A 20,602-nucleotide genomic window follows, 5' to 3' on the forward strand; every position below is an offset into this window, starting at 1 on the left:
ATCCTTTTTTTTTGTGTTGATTTAGTTATGACTCCAAGCAAAATTTAATTCAAAACCAGGCTCCAGTAATGGTTTATCTTTGGTCAAGGTTTTTAAATAGTGATCAGCCGTAAAAGTTTCTCCTCACCACCTGCAGATCTCCAGATAGTCTCTACCTCCTTGTACACTTTGGGTCATTCCATAAAATTCCTTCCCAGCTGATTTTCAAGGCCTTCTTCCCCCTGCTCCATCATGGTCCCCCTCTCACAGGAGACAGTCCTCTACAAACTTTCTCCGATGTGAGTCCCTCCCACGGGCCGCAGCGTTCCCCACACTGCTCCATCATGGGTCACTAACTTCCTCTGACTGGATTCCCTCCCACGGCTGCAGCCCTTCCCGAGCTGCTCCGGCGTGGGACTCCCCCGCATGCTGCAATCCTCCCAGCACTGAATTACAGCAGCGGGGCTACCTTTTCCCATGAGACCCCGGCCTTCTTCGGGCACAGCACCTTGATTCTTCCAAGCAGAAGCCACAGGCCATAAATCAGCGTCAGATCTTCATGGGTGGCAGGGGGGGCTGCCCTGCCGTCTCCCCACAGGGTACAGGGGGGTCTCTGCTCCAGCACACCTCCCCCCTCCTTTCTTCCTCCGTTCCTCCACTGACCTTGGTGTTCACGCAGCTGCAGCAACTCCTCCTCACCAGTCCCACTGCCCCTCACCACGTCCCTTCTTAAATACGTTATCGCAGAGGCGCAGCTGATGGGCTCAATTTCCCAAACAGAGGTGGAGCTGACTTGGAGCTGGGGGAGCTTCGAGAAGCTTCTCACAGGGGGTCACCTCTATATCCCCCTCCCCTGCCACCAAAACCCCCGCCACTCACTGAAACCCAGGACACCCTCCAAGGCTCACTATGGGGTACATGATTTCTGTACGGACCCTCTATGGGACTGCTAGAAAAGTCACCTCCCTCTGCCAGCTCCTGGGACATTCCTCCATGGAGAGCAGCATCAGTGGGGTACATGAAGAAGAAGCTGGAGCTGTGGTGCTGCAGAAGCATCAGCAGTCTACCAGCAAGACAATGGGTGCAGGACATAAATTGATTAAAGTGGGCAGGACAGGACAAGAAAAATAAGTTGGGGGGGTTTTTTGCAAAAACCCACATGACCTCAGGCAAGTTACTTTGCGCCTGGTGAGATGTGATAGCTTCAGATGTCTACTGGTACCTCAGTTTCATGGCTGTTAAAGTATCGGTAAGTCCATGGAAGTTTGTGGATTTGAAAGTAACACCACAGATACCTAAATCTAGACACCTGAAACAAACAAACAAAAGCTTTAGTGAAATCTTACCTTAGTTTTCAGGCCACTGGAATAATCTGTAGTGTCAGAAAACAATACATGTTGTTACAGTAAATCTTATTTCTGCTTGTGTGTTATATACATGATAGATGAGTCTTCAGTATTTGTTTGGAACACGTATATGATTGTGTGGAGTGGGTCCAGAGAAGGGCCATAAATATGATCAAGGGACCAGAAGGTCCGTCATATTAGGAAAGGCTGAGAGAATTCGGTTTGTTCAGCCTTAAGAAGAGAAGGTTTAGGGGAGACCTCATCACCATGTTCCACTAATTAAAGAGTATGGAAAGCATACAGGAGAGATGGAGACTCACTTTTTACAAGGAGTCACATGGAATAGACAAGGTATAATGGGTACAAATTACTCCTGGGGAGATTCTGACTGGACACAAGAGGAAAATTTTCACAATGAGAACATTTAGCCACTGGAATAATCTCCCCGGGGAAGTGGTGGATTCCTCAACATTGGATACTTTTAAGATTCGGCTGGACACAGTGCTGGGACATCTTGCCTAGACCATGCTTTTGCCAGAAAGGTTGGAGCAGATGATCCCTGAAGTTCCTTCCATCCTGGTATTCTGTGATTCTATGATATGATCAGGGTAATTGCTTAACTTCTGCAAAAAAAGGTTTTCAGTAAGGCTTTTTTTTTGTGAAACCCACAGAGAGGCACTTTATATCACAGATTCATTTTGGCTGACAAATATATTTTAAATATTGCTACTTACATCAGCTCTGCCAGCTCTTCTTTGCTAATAAATTTGAGGTTTGGGAATCAAGACAAACAGAATGTATGTAAATGAAAACCAATATGATATAAACAGTGTCAGCCACAGAGTCATAAAACTTAATGTATTGAAACCCATTAGTGGCAATTCTAGCTATATCTGGCTGTCAGAAAGGAATAGATTAAACTATTTTAAAAGGCTAAGAGAAGACAACTATTTCTCTTGATTTAAACGCGAGATTCAAAGCTGAGGTGGATTGTTTGCCTTCAAAGAAAAAAGGAAGATGGATGGAAGCTGGAGCATCAGTTGGGTGGAAGGCAGGGCTGCCCAAGGGGCTTATCTCACGTGATTGATGTAAGGCTGCTTGCTGCAGCGAGCACTGTAACTGCCCTGGGGCCGATGGCAAACTGGAATCAGGCTTGGAGGCTGGCTTTGCTTAGAGGAGGTGATGGGTAGGGTTCTAACAGAAATGTAACAAGCTCAAGCCCATCCCCAGGGCTTGTGCTTGTGATCAAAGGGAGCGGTACTGTCTGTTCAGTTCATCTCTTAGGGGCTGTGAAAACTAAGCTTTTGCCCAAATTGAAATTTCTGTGAATGTCGTATTTGAATATCCACCTTCCACCCTTAGTGAGAGAACGGGAACAAGTGCAGGATGAGAACCCCTTGAGGAAGCGCTCTTGAAACCTCCTCCACGTCTGTGGGTACCTCTGCAAGCTGGCTTTATTTAAAAAAGTTTTTTTGAAATGACCCTTTTATCAAGTAATGGAGAGCAGAACACCTGTGACACGGTGGGTTTGGAGTCCTTTTTCTCTCTGAATGCTGTTCAAGCTCTGGAGTCCCTCTTATGTTATGCAGCCTGGGATAGTCTTTCATGGGAATGAAGTGGATCTCAAAATAGTTCCTCGGGTTTTCTGCTCATTTCAATAAATCGGAACAGGAACAAGAGATTTGTGCTGTTGCCAGAAAATATTTTCTACATTATTTAAAAGTCCAAGCTGCTAAGTCTACAAAGATCTCTTAAAAAAAATTAAACTTCTGATTATACTGGTTTTATTAAAAATTAACGTTGACTGGAAAACTTTAATTAGAAAGGCATTTAAGAGAAAAAAAATAAAACCACAGTGTTTTCCTGGGGAAAATTTCTTTTTTTGCATAAGTTTGAAGTGTTTCACATTGTTCTGTGAACTGCCATGAATTGTCTTGAGTCTGCAGGGTTCAAGGAGTCCTGGCTTCTTTTCCCTTTCATTTCCTCTCATAGGACAGGGTTTGCAGAAAACGGTATGTCCCATGGGGCAACACATGCTTCCTTCTGGATGTGTCACGCAGTGTGCTGTGGAGGTCACACCACTCTGAATTTGTTCCAAACTCTGGCTCACAGAGATCAATCACATAATCATCAACCCTGAGGCTGAAATTCCCATGAAGCAGTGGAAAATATCAAATGAACTTAGTGACAAAATCAATTCAGCGTGTCAGAACAAAGTACCTTGATTCTGCACATGCTGAAGTGATTTATTCTGGTATCCCTCAAAATGATACGTCTCAACTTTTGCTGTGGCATGTCATGAAAAACAAGAATTTAAGGCCAGCATTTGCTGCAGTCTGGAACTTCTGGGCTTGGCTCGCCTGAGCTCGGCAGGTCAGCGCATGGGGGAATGTCACTGCAACATCTTCCCTCACCTTTGCAGATCAGACTGGAGTGAATCCAAACCTCTACAGGTTGCTGAGCTTTCCTCAGCGTTCAGTTACCGAAGAATCTGTAGATTCTGTGGTCTCATAGTGGGAAGTGAGCTAGCAACACCCTGTGCCTGTCAGGGTGATAAACGTCTGTGCCTGGGAACGCTGGCACTGTACTTCATCTTGTACAGTGGTCATGCAAGAAATTGTCTCCCCCAAGACCCCTACAGGGACCAGCCCTTCTCCTGCTCACTTGAGTGACTGTTTGGCCTCACTACTCATCCAGAAAATGCAACAGAGATAGTTACTGGTTTCCAGTGAGCAGCTGCCCACATTGTAGTGCCTTGGGCATGGAAAACTGAACAAATTTGAGCCTTTGATTTTTTAAAACACCATTCAAAAAGATCCCTTCTGAAGCTTTCATCAGGATCATGTAAGTGGTACTTCTAGAGCTTTGCCTCGGGTTTTTTTGCTATTTTCTCTCGGTGGTGTGTGTCTGCTGTGTATTTTGCTCTGATGTGCTGCTGAGAGCCACTCAGCTCACTGTCTCTGCCTTGCCATTACATCTGCAGTGGGAAACCCCGTGACTGAATGAATCAATATCACATATGGTCTACTTCTAGGGAGGTAGGTTTAATTAGTACAAGCCATCACTGATAGGGCGTTTTTCTATTCTTAGGCCAAATACATCCAAAATTGTAACTGTCTACTGACTGAGACACAATGAACATGTTAACAGTTGTATTGGTTTTTTTGGTAGCAGGGAGGACTACAAGGATGGCATCTGTGAGAAGCTGCTAGAAGCTTCTCCCGTGTCTGACAGAGGCAGTGCCCGCCGGCTCCAAGAGGGACCCAGCACTGACCAAAGCCGAGCCCATCAGCGACAGTGGTAGCACCTCTGGGATAACATATTTAAGAAGAGGAAAAAAAAACCTGTGTGAAACAACAGCAGCAGGAGAGAGGAGTGAGAATATGTGAGAGGAACAGCTCTGCAGGCACCAAGGTCAGTGAAGAAGGAGGAGAGGAGATGCTCCAGGCACCAGAGCAGAGATTCCCCTGCAGCCCCTGGTGAAGACCGTGGTGAGGCAGGCTGTGCCCCTGCAGCCCATGGGGGTCCACGGGGGAGCAGATCTCCACCTGCAGACCCCACGCCAGAGCAGGTGGGTGCCTGAAGGAGGCTGTGACCCTGTGGGAAGCCCACGCTGGAGCAGGTTTGGTGGCAGGACCAGTGACCCCATGGGGGACCCACGCTGGAGCAGCCTGTTCCTGAAGGACTGCACCCCGTGGGAGGGATCCATGCTGGAGCAGTTCATGAAAAACTGGTTGGAGAAGTTCATGTAGGACTGTCTCCCATGGGAGGGAACCCACGCTGGATCAGGGGATGAGTGTGAGGAGTCCTCCCCCCTGAGGAGGAAGGAGCAGCAGAAAAAACGTGTTTTGAACTGACCGCAATCCCCATTCCCTGTCCCCCTGCACCCCTGGAGGGGAGGAGGTAGAGAAATCGGGAGTAAAGTTAAGCCCGGGAATAAGGGAGAGGTGAGCAGAAGGTGTTTTAAGATTTGGTTTTATTTCTCATTATCCTACTCTGATTTGACTGGTAATAAATTAAACTAATTTACCCAAGTTGAGTCTGCTTTACCTGTGTTGGTAATTTCTGAGTGATCTCTCCCTGTCCTTATCTCAACCCATGAGCCTTTTGTTATATTTTCTCTCCCCCTGTCCATCTGAGGAGGAGAGCAATAAAGAGGCTTTGGTGGGCACCCAGTGTCCAGCCAGGGCCAACTCAACACAACAGTTTTCTCAAGCACCCAGAAAACCGAGCTGATAAATCTATTATGACCCTAGCTCTCTCTCAGTGGCAAAATTTCCAGGGCTGGACAAAACAGATGTAAGGAGGAAAACAGAGTTTTGGACTGCAAAATATTAAAGCCATTGACCTGTATCAGCATCATGCTTAGCTGTATTTAGTCCCATCAGGCTAATGAGGTCTTAAGGTTACATCTGCACAGACTTATTTGAAGGATGTGGTGCTTAGGATTTGTGGCTCAGTTTTTCTTTGCACACAGTCATTACAGCAACAGCTGCTTTTAAATAATGCATGTTTGTTTCCATGTTTTATGGGTTTATTTTGAAGATCTGGATCTCTCTTAAAACAGTTAGTAGAGGTATGCAGAAGAGAGTTTGACTCTGTTTCCCTCTAAGAAAAATCAAGGAAAAGACCCTAAAGCTCTTTGAGACCTGCAAAGCCAGTGTTTGCTCCCTCGAGGTGAACTGAGCACAGCGAGGAAACACCAGGCAGAGGCAATCCTGATGCAGAAGGTGTAATGTCCTTCATCCAAATCAGAGCAATACTGAACACTGTCTTCGGCTTGCTTAAGTCCCCACTTTCCTGGTATCGGCACCATTGGCACACATGGGTTTTCATCAAGGATTTTGTGGGGAGAACTTTCTGAAAAATCTCTTCTTGGAAACAGTGACTACAAGGGGATTGTTTTAATGTGTTATATTCATATTATTATAATATTATAGCTTCATAATATAAAGGAATAAATGGATAGGACTCACTAAACGTTAACACTTGCTCTAGGATCTTCCCACTTAATTGATGTGCTATTTGGTTTGATTCCTGGGGCACTCCTTGGCACGTGCATGAAACAACTGGTTACTCTAAGTGAAGGAGATGCAAGTCCTGTTTCTGCCTCAAAGCTGGGAAAAGTTTCAGGGCAGCCCATCCCAGACCCAACTTCTTCCTGGTGTCTCGGGAAGGATCCCTGTGGGGCAGGAGGTGACCTTCAGGGCAGAAAGATCAGAGTCAAGGGGAGGACGGGAGGGTAAGACCATGTATTTAGTCCTTGCTGCCCTGGAGTGTCACAGAGCAGTTTGGTCTTGTGCTCTGGCCACCCTGGGCATGCAGACAGCAGATTCAGACTGCCCAGAGCCCTGGGAATTACTGTCCCTCCCAAGCCCTCAGCAAAGCAGATGGATCTGACAGAGGAGGGGGGTATCAAGAAAGCAGAAGGGAAACCTTCGGGAAAGAGTAGACTAGTGTGCAGGGTTAGTACTGACTACTGCATGCACCCTCCCTTGGGAGGTGCACCCCGGGACCAGGGTTTCTTACCAGGTATGAAGCCTGGAAAATGTCAGTGCTGCTCTCAAAGACCCCTCCAAAGCATGCTGTGCAGCTCCCAGTACAGGCTGTTGGCCCGTGCAGACACTGTGGGCCAGCACGGCACAGCAAACCCAGGGCAAGCAGGCCATGCCTCTGCATGGAGGGGGTCAGGACAAAAGCCAGGTACAACGGTCTCGTTTGAGAAGAGGGAGATCACCATCTCACGGTCCTGTTGCAAACTGAGACGTGATTTGGAAAGGACCCTACCTGAAACTCATATATCAACCAGCTTCAGCATCCAGCTGAGGGACATTTCTGCCCACGTTACGCCTACCCCTTTGCCAGAGGAGCTGTAAAATGCATGCAGTAAAATTATTTGGAAGAGTCTCACAGGAGTTCATGTGCAGGGATTTCATTAGTGAGTAGCTGTAGCATTACCCCAAAAAATGTTACTAAGACCAATAAATCAACCCGAGCAACTTCCACATCCAGGGAACCAAATGGTTGTAAACTTAACAGTGTCCATTGGCTGCAACAAGCTGTGTTACGGCTTTTCACCCTTGGTGTGGAGGGCAGAAATCCCACCCAAAAGGCACAGGGAGAGTGGAGAGAAAGAGAAGCTAGGAGAGTAATTAGATCAAAACTTTTTGTTCCATAACTGAGCAGCAAAAGGAGGAAATGAGTTTTCTGAATTATATTAAAACATTATTCATGGACGCCCAGGGCCTTCTTAATGTGTAAAGCAGGAATAGCCTCTAGAATTTGTTTTTCTCTTTTAGAGAAGTCTAAAATTGGCTGCTAATTGATTCTCATCTATGCTAGCTAAAAAAAAAATTCCACAGATTACTCACATTTGACTTCATTTGAATAAATGTACTATCACTGGCATTATTGCTGATTATCTTTGTACTCACTTACTCAAATTAGGGTCCTGTGACTTGATCAAAGTGGACAAGCTGTATCAAGGAAAAAATGTTTATTTGCCTAAGCCTCTGTTATTATTCACACACAGATAACAGGATATATCAGGGGGGTTGACTTTTGACAGGCTGTGTCTGATGATTCTGCTGTTTCAGAGCAATTAGCAATTTTCCTGCCCTGTGATGAGGGGAGCAAGGCTGACTGCTCTCCCTTCTCAGCAGATGGCAAAGGGACTGATGGTACCATTTTCATAGGACCTGACTGGGAAAAAGGAGATGGACATGTTCATCTGCTCAAAGAAGGTCTTGTGTGATCTTCTTCACATTTTGTCTCATGTCTTAATCTCATTTATCGCATTTTCTCTCTAATCCTGAAACAGCATCCCCAAGAAAGTGAAAAGAGTTTGAGTGATGAAAGGGTGAAAGATCAGGAAAAGAGCCCTGGAGGTGTTTTTATCTGAGGAAAAGGGCAGAGTTTCCTCAACAATGTGAAATACATAAATGTGCTGAGACGATATAGGAGAAGAAAAAGGGGGGAGAAAGAATGAGTAGAAAAGTTATGTTGGGGCTAGGTTAATAAAAGAGGTGGAGACACAGATGCGGTTGGTGTGACAATGAAGGGGAACCTGCTTGTTGTGGGGTGGAAGTGACTGCTGAGATGGAGAAGAGGCAGAGGCAAGGAGCCAGGATGCAGACACGGTAATTTTGGTCTCCTGGGAGAAGTTGGAGCCCCTCATGCAACCCAGCAGCTCTGTCTTCAATGTGCCCAATTTACTTGGTGGGATCGCCTAGCTGTGGGAGACCATTTGTTGTCATCTTTTCTTTTTTTTTTTTTTTTTTTTTTTTCCCTAAATGTATGAGATCACTTACTGCAGAGCTCTTTTAACGTGTGTGAGACCTATTGGACTTTGACTATAGGAATACAGTCTCACAAGAAATTTACCCGTAGATAAGTGAAATCACAAATAAATGCTTGAAAGCAAGAATGTTAACATAAGAAAGACTCTAGAAAGCAAAAGGCCTCCTATTTCCTGCAAAAAACACCAGGCTCATGACCACGTTAATTCTTGCCAACTCCAGTGGTCCTACGGCAAAGCCATCACTTGTAGCTTTCAGGATGTCAGTAGGAGCTACACATGCTTACCGTCTTTGAAGATTACATCTTTAAAAATATCAGATAAAAAATGTCCCTACAAGTCTGTATAATGGGTTCTTCACTGGGTTTTTCTTTATTTTTTCTTATTTAAACTGCCACAAATGAGAACTTCACCTGAGGTTCTTCAACTAGAGCTCAAATACAGAATAATGTTTGATATGAAGTAGGACTGAAATCTACTTACTTTCCCAGAGTAGCTTGGCTATGTACTATCAAAAGAATTAACACTTGCTGCTAATTAGGCAAAGAGGAAATGTCACTGAACAGGTTATGAAGAACATATCCTTTTTAAGCAGTCTTAGTTAAAACACTTCTAGCAGCTATGCTATAAAGGCATGGTATCAAGTAAAACAGACCCAAGAGTTATAAAAGTTATCCTACAGATCCAAATCTTACAAATCACTAGTTGCAGCCTCTTCTGGACAACTTTCCATCACCTACATTTGACTTTATTTTGCTAAAATTGCAGCAAAGAATTTACTTCAGAGAAAGAATACATGGGCAATCTGCTAAAATGTTTTGGTTCACCAACTATTTATGGTTTTATGGCATAAGCAAGTGATTACATGGAACCTTTCAAAATGTCTGGTGTAAACTGTGTGAAAAATATTGTGACAATTGGGACCCAATGAATTCAACACACTCATAAGACATCAGAAAAGCCTCTGATAATCTTATTACAGGACTACACAAAATCCCTGCAGCTAAAAATAATCAGTGGCATATTTGGGCTGTTGTCCTATCACATAACCCTGCCTTTATTACTAAGTGTAAAAACAGGAAGGGCATGATCAGCCCTTCCATTTGTTTTGACTCTTGGCTACGACAAAGCTCATCTCAAACATAAGATGTCTCCAAACTGTTTCCCAGTAGCTCAGTTGCCCAATTTCATGTAAAGACAATAATAATGAAAATTCTGTGAGAATTAATTTAATACAGAGCAATGTTTGCTAATAATCTCATTAATCAGTCTTCGTGCTGGCATGTCTGTAAGTGTCCCACAGGGCTGTGAACATCCATCCCCCAAAGCCTGGGGAAGCCAACCACTACCTGCCCTCCCCACCAGCCCAGTCCCAGCCACGACAAGGAAAGCAGGCTCTGAGCTTGTTTTCTTAAACATTTCCTATGACAATTAAGGCATCTGGAATCTTTCCTTCCCTCCATTTAAACCTCTCTCCTTTTAAAATCACTAATTGTACTTAGCAAATTTTTTCTGGTAGAGTTCTTAAAATGAATCACAGAAACAAAATGAATTATACCCCCAACCCTTCTGCACCCAGGCATATTCCATTAGCTAAGAGGAGAAGCTGACTTACCCTGTGTCAATTGATACATCTTCTGTATTACGTAAACAGTCAGGACGTTTTAAATATAACATTGCTAAGGGATTGTTTACAACGTTAGTGCAATTTTTTGCTTTATCCAATTAAATCCTCTGATTCTGTCAAAGCATAGAAAGCCTTTTGTTTGAGTTACTCTTAACTTTAATCTAAATTATTCTCTGGCTTGTGATCTGTGCAATCCTTGAATACAATAATGCTTTTTCAGCCACACAGTGACATATGCGAGTGTTAGAGTTGACTCCCCGTTTCTAAACATAAATCAAAACAAACATAAACCTTCATTTGGCTGTTAGGAATTAGTTAAGCCCCCACATAAATTCCCTGCCATTTAACATTTGCACTTATTGTCCATTACTCTTTCTAATTTAAACAGTCAGTTAAATTCATTCTATTGATGGGACTCTGTATGTTAAGCAATGTAATAAATATAATATACTTTCAAGGAATTACGTCAGAGCTTTTTCCCATTAGCTTGTTTTATTCTGTAGCAGGCACCATTTCCCCCGCCAGCTGCAGGCTGCCTCTCTCCCCGCACCCTTTGCTTTGGTGCTGCCATCGCGACAGTCACCAGACACGGGGGGCACCACCTTTCCCACAAAAAATTTGGCTCCCTTAAACTCCTACATAGTGAGGTCTACAGCAGTCCTGGGTATTATTGATTCATTTATGCCTCACCCTACATGTGCACTCCATGGTGGTTTTGTCTAGACTGCCTCATACAGTAAGGTCCCATCAAAAGAGTGAAAGCCTTAGAGGGTTTCAAATAATTTTTGACCTCAAAAAAGGCAAGTACCATTCAAATTAAAAATTGAATCTTTTAAAATAAAAATCAGTGGCTAGGCCAGATAGAAATAATTTTTTTTTTTTTTTTTGCTACGAATGTGTATCTATGTCCACAATATGTAACTTCTCCCTGCCCATCCTCAAAGGCATGCTCAAGGTAAAGTTCTTGTTTCCAGCTCACTCCATGTCTGAAAGGCAACATACTCTGCCTGATCCCCTCTGGTCTCTAGGCAAGTCATCTTTCCCTAGGAAGCCTGTGTCTTTATCTGATCCTCAGCACAATATTTTGGCCCCTCTGCACAAGCCAGAGATCCTGAGCTTCTTACTGCAATTCTGTCCCGCTCCATCTTTTGGGCTTTGAAACCTTCTCTCCTAGAGCAGGAGGGACACAGATCAAAAGAAAAGACCCCCAGCCTGGAGAAGATGCCTCCCCTACCAGCCATCCCACAGGAACGTAGGTCAATTAGTTGTTCCTCAAACCTGCTTCATGGCAGCTTAGAAAGGTTATGGATCCAAATAAGGTTGAAAGAAAAATCACTGACATTTAGTTCTTCCCTAGAACAGAGACATGATTACTGAAATTAAATACAGTTAGTACTGAAGTTGTGAACTAGACATCTGTAACAGCCATGAAGCTGAAAAAGTCCATTTATCAGAGCGACTGCTTTGGCTTCCTGAGAGTCCAAGTGGGACAGAGCACACCCTTCACTTTGAGACAGGCCAGGATTTCCCGTAAAACTTACCTCACCACAGAGCAGCCCACAAATTTTTTCTTTCATTTACATGATCAAAGACCTCCCACTTGTTATTTAAATCTCCACTGCAAGGCCTGATTTAATTCCATTTTTAATGTTTTTAACTTTATGCTGATACTTTCTTAATTCCTGGGTGCACTTCTTGGTATTCACAGGCTCACTTTATATTCTATTCTTTTTGAGGTGAATATTCACCTGATTCCATAATATCCACCTACAGTCAACAACTGCAGCTCTGTTCTTCTCAGCATTTAATCCTTCCTTGAGACGCATGTTCCAAATTTAATTTGTATTTTTCACCTGAAGAAATGTCAAGTTCTCTCCGCATTCAAGACTTCGAGCCTATCTGCACACTTAGCTGAATGAGGCAGGTCCTTTCTTTTCTCAGGACGTTGTCCTCTGGTCCAGTCTGGAAGAATGAGAGGCATTTACAACATGTCAGGTTACTAAATTACAGACAAAAAAAGAGCTCAGTATTTAGCCTGCTTATGAATGAGTGAGTAGCAAAGGAGAAGGGTAGGAAAAAACTGGGGCACAGGAGTTGTTCTTTGTCTCTTTGCTGATTGATCTCCATGGATTGGGTTATTTCACTTAGAGCAGAATAGGTGGGAGTGAGGGAGTGTCAGAGGCATGCCAAGTAGATCATCTAAACTTCTTAACACTGTAGTTTCCCTACATAATGGAGTAGATACGATAAAATTAACTGGGGCTTCCAGGACAGCTGGAAACTCAATGAATTGTGAGATCTATAATTGAGGCTGCTATAGGGGAAATTGTCCAGGACTCTATGAATGAGCTGGAACAAGTTTCTCACCTTCCCATCCACAGAAAGTCAGAATGAAGGACAGTGTTCCCCCGAGTTCAGACATGCATCCAAAATAAGCATGAGCTGAGGGAGTCCCTCATTCTTCCCCCCACTATCCCTGTCCTTCAGGGCTGGCTGGGTGAAAACTGCTCTGGATGTAAAATGCCTTTTGAGAAGATCATCTGTCTGCCCCCGTCTAGCAGGTCACTTTTCTGTGCTCTGCGTGTGGATCAGGGCATAACTTCACCTAATGACCGCTCCCTAGGTTTCCTCCCATTCATCTCCAAGCTAATGTATTCATAGCTAAGACTGTGCTGTCTACAGTTGTCTACCAAATTTCCCCCAAAGCCACCCAGTGTTCTCCCTGAGTACCTCTCAACCATATCATTAAACTAGTCCTGTGCTCATCTTTGAACCAGCAGTTTCTCCGCTGCCTGTTATTCCCCTGCCATCCTCTTGCTCTGCTGGTTGCCTCCCAGGGTGTCCTTTGGAGGTCCAGCCCTCCCTGAAGGCTGGTGGCTGCCTCTGTTGGCACAGCCATTCTAAGGATCCTCATTAGTAACACAGCTTCAACGGCCGTTTCTATGATTACTTACATAGTTAAATGTATTTTCCAGGTGCCTGTTGAAAATAAAGCTCTGGTCCTCCTTTCTGACACTACTCACAGGGGTTTAGTGCTCAGCTCAGACTCCTTTCTAACCTCCTCTCTCGGCTACTTTAGGTAAAAGCACCGTCTTGACTTTTGCTCAGGTTGAAACTGAGTGTGCATCTGCGGTGCTGTCTTGCAGTGCTCTTGCTCAGAACTTGACAAATTTGTTTTGCCATTTTCATAGCCACAAAGAATGCTGCTCCTAAAAATAATTTCTAAGCATACCATTTTAACCATGCCAAGTCTTCCTGAACATGTGCTTACTACAAAGATCACTTTGCCTATTACATCCAGTGACTTCAAGCCTCTTTAGGATTCACCTGTACAGACAATGTAACATTTACTGACAGTCACCTATGTAAGTCTTATTTTATTTTGAATGAACTAGTAAAAAAAATGGCAATTTTAATCTAGTTAAACATCATCTAGCAGATAATAAAACCAGTGCCATCAAACTTAATCTCTCCTTTCAAAGAAATCTTTTATATGGGCTTAAATAAATTTGATATTATCTGGGTAAGATCAACAGCTTCTTTTTCTAATTGTAGCTTTCATCTATCACTTATTTTCAGTAAAACAATATGATAAACCAAAGGAAATCAGAAGATTGAGAGGACTTAACTTTTACTGCTGTGAGTGGAAAGAATATTTGTTCATGCTGTTTCTTTCAGGTGTGCTAGCCAAAAGGTTTCTTCATAGGTACCTTTCTCATGTGCACAGCCAGTTGCCAGACTTGTCTGCAGGGTGGGCTGAAGAATGGCAAAGCAGGAGAGGACACACCCAACCAGACAAGAGGCACAGTGAAGTGTCCAGCACAGACATGAATGCTCCTGCCCCCAGTACACCACTAATGGGCATGATCTTGCTAAGATGCCTCCTCTAAGCAAGGAATAACTTGAATGATGGGGTGAGCCCTTGTTTTCCTCTCATGTGGGACACTGCTGGTTCAGCTTTGTGCTAAACTAGCAAATAGTGACAGAAGGTGCGGTCAGATTCGTCAACAGGTGAAAATGGTGCAATGTATCTGCCTGCTCAGACTCTGTTCATATGTGCTTAAAAGGAAAGACTGAAATAACTCAGACCTGTCAAAAATGTGGAGATATGTCTGCAAACCTCACTGGCTTTAACACCTTCTGAAGTACAGACCCAGCTTTCTTTCAGAGTAACCCCAGAAAGTGACAAAATAAACTATGAAGAACAATTTTCTTTCCATAAGGCCAGCTCAGGATGTGAGGCCCAATGCCCCCAAAATAATGCATGCAAAATCCATTTTCCTCCTGAGCTGAGGGCTGCTCACCCCGGGGGGGAGAGGAAGGACTGTGCGGGGAGACTTCTAGCTGGAGATTAATGAAACAGTTGCCTAATCACTGAATTGAGTAAAACTGCCCCAAACCCTCCTGTGCAGAAAGAAAAAAGAACATGTGTTGCATTTATAAAGCTACCTAAAGATAAAAAATGTTGCTGTAAAAATTGATGACTGAAGGCACCACAGAGGTGAGGTATCCTCTATTTATCAGAATACCACATGGAAGCCTCCTGCTACCACTGTGCAAATGAAAAGTTTTATATTTCTTATTTGGTGTTACAGCTTTCCTCAGTGCCTATTATTTCTTGAATGTCAGCAATTTCTTTCCATTCTCTTAATAGATTTTTTTTTTCCTGAAGTCAAATTGGGAAAACAGCTACTATTACCTCAAAATGGACTCCATTTAGGGATTAGTAATTTTAATTTGTTTTGCTTTCTTATGATATATTTGTATATAAGCATCTGACTAAATAACGTTAAACCTTTGATTTAGGTTTTCGTTTAATCTATACATTATAGACTGCAGAAATACAAGATAAGACTGTTGTAAATGTAAAAATTGTAATATAAAGTGATATTCACTACCTTGTGAAAGTGAAATAGTACTCATGCAGTGAAAGAATATCTTAACTTTTCCCACCTTCACCCTTTTTAAGGAATTAAATTGCAGTAGGAGAGTCTTACCTAATATAGGAAAATATCTAGTGGAAACTGGCAAGCGCTTTAGGACTCTGTAAACTTCTGGATGAAGACAGAACCACCAAGCAAGGAAGTGCCTCACTTCACATCTTCAGGTTGACAAAACAACATACCTTAGTAGTCTGAAACTCTTTCAGCAGATGAGAAGAAGAGGTTGGCATTGTCTGTAGAACATTCCAAAAGAAGCAATCCATACAGCACCTTGTGTTACCATGCCGTAGGCAGAAGTCATCTACAGCAAATGCTCACTTTCACTTTCCTTTAGCTGGTACCTGACACCAAAGTTAATAGCCTTATTTTATTTTCAAATAGTCCAGACGTAGATAGTTTGTCATCTTCAAAAAAGTCTACCAAGCAATGGATAATTCCCTCTTCAATTTCGTGGTAACAAACAAGTATTACAAAAGCGCTGATGTTGCTGTGTTTGAGGCATTAGTGTCTATGAAGACAAAACCACCCTTTTCAAACGAGTCTTTTCTTTTTCTCTCTTGAAAGATGAGCCTATTTATTGTAGAGAATCTATCTTCATAAGGAAAAAAAACTTTGCATATTTTACCTACAGCTGCTGAAAGACAGAACTATTTAATTTGCTGTCAGAGTTGAGTGAATTATCATGGCTAATTCTTTGCCACACTAATTGACTTTTGCAGCATCCCCTTTGTCACTTCATGCATGCAGACTCCAAGTGAAAAAAGCTCATAGATGCAAGGATGGCAATGCTTTTCTGATCTGTTTGTTTTGAACGATCTCTTATGCCTGTGAGTCACCCAGAAACAAGTGAAAAACATTTTCCGCATAAACTACAGTAAGTCTCAGGGTAATCATCATTATGCTTATTGATACTTATCAAATCAAATCCATGCTCCTTTAAAATCCGATTGCTTCTCTTTTGAGGTGTATTTTACCTTGGTCATGTAGCCATTGTCATAATCCATCTGAGGATCATTAAATCATTCAAGTTTGGAAGGGATTTCAGAAGGTCTCATGTTCAAAGCAGTTCCAACAAGGGCCCAGAACTGGAGTATCTATTCTAGATACTGTTTACTGGGTGCTCAGTAAAGGGCATTTACTCAGCCTCGTTACTTACCCCAGTCTCTGGCTCTGTTCCCATCGACACAGTCCTGGAAGCTGTTAGCCCTCATCCCTGACAAGGCACGTTGGTGGCTCATGGTTGGCCCACTAGTCAGTCCCCAGCCTGCACCAGTCTTGGGGGCCACTTCTTCTCCAGCACTTTGCATATGTCCTTGTTGAATTTCACGAGGTTCCTGTTGATCCATTCCTCCAGCCTGTCTACAATCTCTGGATAACAGCCCTGCCCCCCAGCATATCAATGGGCCCACCCAATTTCATGTCGTCTACTGACATGATGAGGGGGTATCCTGTCTCCTCCAGGTCATCAATAAAGACATTAAACCGGACAGATCCCAGGATAGACTCCTGGGGAATTGTAACCATCCTCCCCGTAGAGTGTGTTGACACACTAGTCATTACTTAAGGTTTTCATCCATCTAGTTGTCCACCAGAGTGCAGTGCCTCACTGAATACAAGGATACTACAGGAGATGGCATTGAAGGCCTTGCTAAGGTCAGCAGAAATGACAGCTACTGGTCTCCCCTTGTCCACAAATTGAGTCTTTTCATCACAGAAGACAAACAGGTGGGTCAGACGTGATTTACCCACAGCAAATCTACACCTACTGTCCCCAGATTCTCCTTCTCCTTCATGTGCCCAAGCACAGTTTTTCAGAGGACATAGTCCATTATTTTCCCAGGAAACAGGTGAGGCTGATCAGTCTGTAGCTCCCTGGGTTGTCCTTCTTGCCCTTTTATAAAGGTAGGTGAAAAGTTTGTCTTTTGACAGTTACCGCAGTCTTGCCACAAATCCTACAACCTTCCTGAGATGTTGGAGAGCGGCTTTGCAAAGACATCCAGACTGTCCCTGTGTGAGAGTCGACTTGTAACTCCGCAAAACAGGGGCTAAGAAAAACAGCCTGAGAAAAACAGGGACTGAGAAAAACAGCCTGAGAAAGGGATAAGGGATGGAGGGGAGCTGAGGCCCTCTGAGCCGAGGAATGCCTCAAACACCCGTAAGTAACAAAACTATAGTCACGGGGTGAATAATGTGGGGCCTGGAGCTGATAAGGCGGCCTGGTTAGCACAGGATGCAGCTGGAAGAGGGAGTCTTGTGAAGGCAGGACAGCTCTGCTCTGGTGCATCTTGTAAAGTTCCAGGGACCATCTGTCTGGCGAATGACCTTTGCTTCATTAGCCACAAAATGCATATTAAAGTTGCCACCCCTGACTGTGCTCACAAAAAATGAATAAGATCATGCTAATTATATCATCCCATGAAGCAGCTTACCCTTCCCCATACATGTGATACATAGGTATGTGGGTTAACCTAGGGGACGGGCCCAGGAAAGTGTGTATAAATTGAGGGGGGACAAGGAAGGCAAGCAAGTGAGCAAGCAATAGATAGAAAGAATCAATCAAGCAAGGAAGACGGACGCATCCCTGACAAACTGGGCTGGAACCAACGCAGGACCCCAGACCAGTGATCTCTATTTCTCTATTCTCTCTCCTTAGCTCTCGTCTTTCTTTTTCCTCTTTTCCCTTCTTACCATTAAGTAATGCAAGGCATACTGTAGCGCCTGGCATAATTTGTTATATATTTATCCATTTATCATGTACCCAGATAGTACATTGTGTGAAATTAATAAATGTCTGTGCATGCCCTTTGAGACTTGTCTCACCATTGCCCACTCCACTGAGGATTTTTGAATCTAAGTCACTTGTCTTCCTCGTCTGAGTGGGATGTGACACCCTGTTCCTGACATTTCCACCAGAAATGGTCTCAATGCTAAGTAAGTGACACACACTTTATTCAGCAAGTCATACTGAGCAATGGCTGTCTTCAATATAGGGTTAGATGAAATCTGTATATGCTTAGTATCCTTTTTCTGAGCACTCTCATAATATCCTCCTGAAAGGGTCCTGCCCTCAGAAGACTCGTGTGCAGTCTCCTTCAACAAGACCACGACGGACACACTACTTAGACCACTGACTGATGTAAGGTTGGGATGGAAGTTAGGGGGCTCATAACTGTCATGCTGAGGAAGAGCTTTCTTCTCCGTTAATGGAAGAGGCTGTGAGCACCAAGTACTCCAGCAGAGCCAGGACCAGCCCCAGGGGCAGTTGCAACCAGTGCCCGGGAGCTCCTGGTAGGTTGGGTCCCCAGGACATATGGACATATGGACACAGATGTGCTCTGTGTCCATATGTCCCTATTTAAGTTCATGGGGAATTTATCCATCTCATTAAAAATATACATCAAGACATACCTTGCAGAGCTACAGTTACGGGTGAGTGACTTCTGTTTCTACCATGATATTAAGAATACCCTTGGAGAGGGGAGGGAGAAGACCAGGAGCTAGCCCCAGGTTTGAATGTCTGTGTGTACTGCTGGGAGGTCAGAGTGAGGCAGCCAGGTCCATGCGTGTCTGCTTTATTCCTCCCGGGGATACTGAGAATGGAGGTTTATTTACAGCTGCTAGGCTATTCTCTGGAGTAGAAGCTGGCATGCCCTGTATACCTCAACAGAGAATTATATCCCGTCTTGCTACTATGTGATGTACTGAAATCTCATAGCTGTAAATCTACAGATGCCTTTGCACGTACAGATTTTTCTTTCATCATGAAAGAGAGTGGCAGGCATTCTCTCTCTAGGGCTGGGTGGGTAATGCAGTTTAATGGTGATTCACAACCTGGGGGAGTAGTAATGCAACTGAAACACCACAAATGTAAGACTTCTTGGCTGAAAAAGCACTGAAAAGAAACACAGATGAGAGGTCTTTTGGCTGGGAGAATATTTTCTTATGGGAGCAGATATTTCTCTAGCTGCAGTTGCCAGAGATGTTCTTTATTACATGACCATGCCAAAAAAATTGCTATCATAGTTAGACAGCTGTCATAGTGCTCAAATTCTGGATGTGAGAGTATAGCGTGACTTTTATTCTCAGCTGTGCAAAATGGCTGGGTAACATTCTGCAGTAGTACAGTATATAAATAATTCAGATGCTCAGAGAGTTTTATAAATAAAAATAGAAATTATTTAACATCACTTTTTAATTTGAAGTAAAACCAGCTACCCACTTTTAAAATTCTTGGCTCTAATTTAGTACATATTTTTCCCTTGTCTCGCTTTCTTCATAAATGACAAATACAGGATTTTTCCTCCAGGGGATATTGTGTTTGTACTGACATTGATAAAACCATTTTTTTTTTAATAATTTTTAATTAAGTCAGCAGAATATATCCTTCTGTCTTCTTTATTGCTTCAACTTCCTCCAGCATTCACTGTACGATATTAGAGGAAGAAAAATAATTCTGTGGTAGAAATATCGGATTGTTATCAGAAGATTTCCATCCTTTTTGTACTTTTTGCAGTTTTCATTACACTTCAGAAATGCAGATAATGTGCATTTGCCAATGTCACAAGGTAGTTTGAGTTCTGATTTTCTTTACCTAGATTTTTAGATCCTTAAATAGTGGGCACTTTATTCAGATAAAGTACTGCTTCCCATCAATTTTTGTAGGGTGCCAGTCTGATGGTACTCCTCTTTGATTTACCAAGTCATTAAACGCTGCAAGATGCTAGCTGCTGTTAACAATCATGCTCACATGGCTCTACCAAAAGTGGTTCAAATGGTTATTATCACCTGGAGGCCATTTCCTCCAGCGCTGAAAACATCAAAACTGATTGTGTGAGCACTCCAGGCTGCTCCACAGCAAAGTAACTGTAAATTAACACAAATTGTCTTCAGCCTCAGAGGTCAGGAAACATTGAGATAAGGTGAATACTGACAAAAGGCAAGCTAAATTATACCCTGCAATTACCTTACATTTTCTTACATTGAATAGAAAGCACTTAAATCATATGAATTGAAAGAGAAAAATAAAAGATACAGGGTTGCCAGTAAGGGGAGAAGTGGGTCACCAGTTTGAAAACACTCTAGGCATGGTCCCTACCTAAATGCTTAAACTGACTTAGTTTTCAGTGGGATAGTTCTGGAGTATGATGGCAAAGGCAGGGTGGGTGGTCAGAAGCTATGGAAAGAGAAATCTGAGGAAGGAATAAAAATCAGCTTGATGAAGCGGGACATAATCCCAGCTCGTGGAATGAACTGGCTTCAGAAATCGTGGGTCTGATTGCAAAAAATTTTCAAATAAAGCTCTTGAGCTGTGAGAGGTGATTGAGAGAGTGAGCCAGGCAATTGAAAGCGCAGCTTAATATTCATGCTAGTTTTTAAGTGGCTGCGGACATTATTTGCAGACTGCCAGTTT

The sequence above is a fragment of the Tyto alba genome, unplaced genomic scaffold, assembly GCF_018691265.1.
Source record: "Tyto alba isolate M040663 unplaced genomic scaffold, T.alba_DEE_v4.0 Super-Scaffold_2, whole genome shotgun sequence".
In the NCBI taxonomy this organism is placed as follows: Eukaryota; Metazoa; Chordata; class Aves; order Strigiformes; family Tytonidae; genus Tyto; species Tyto alba.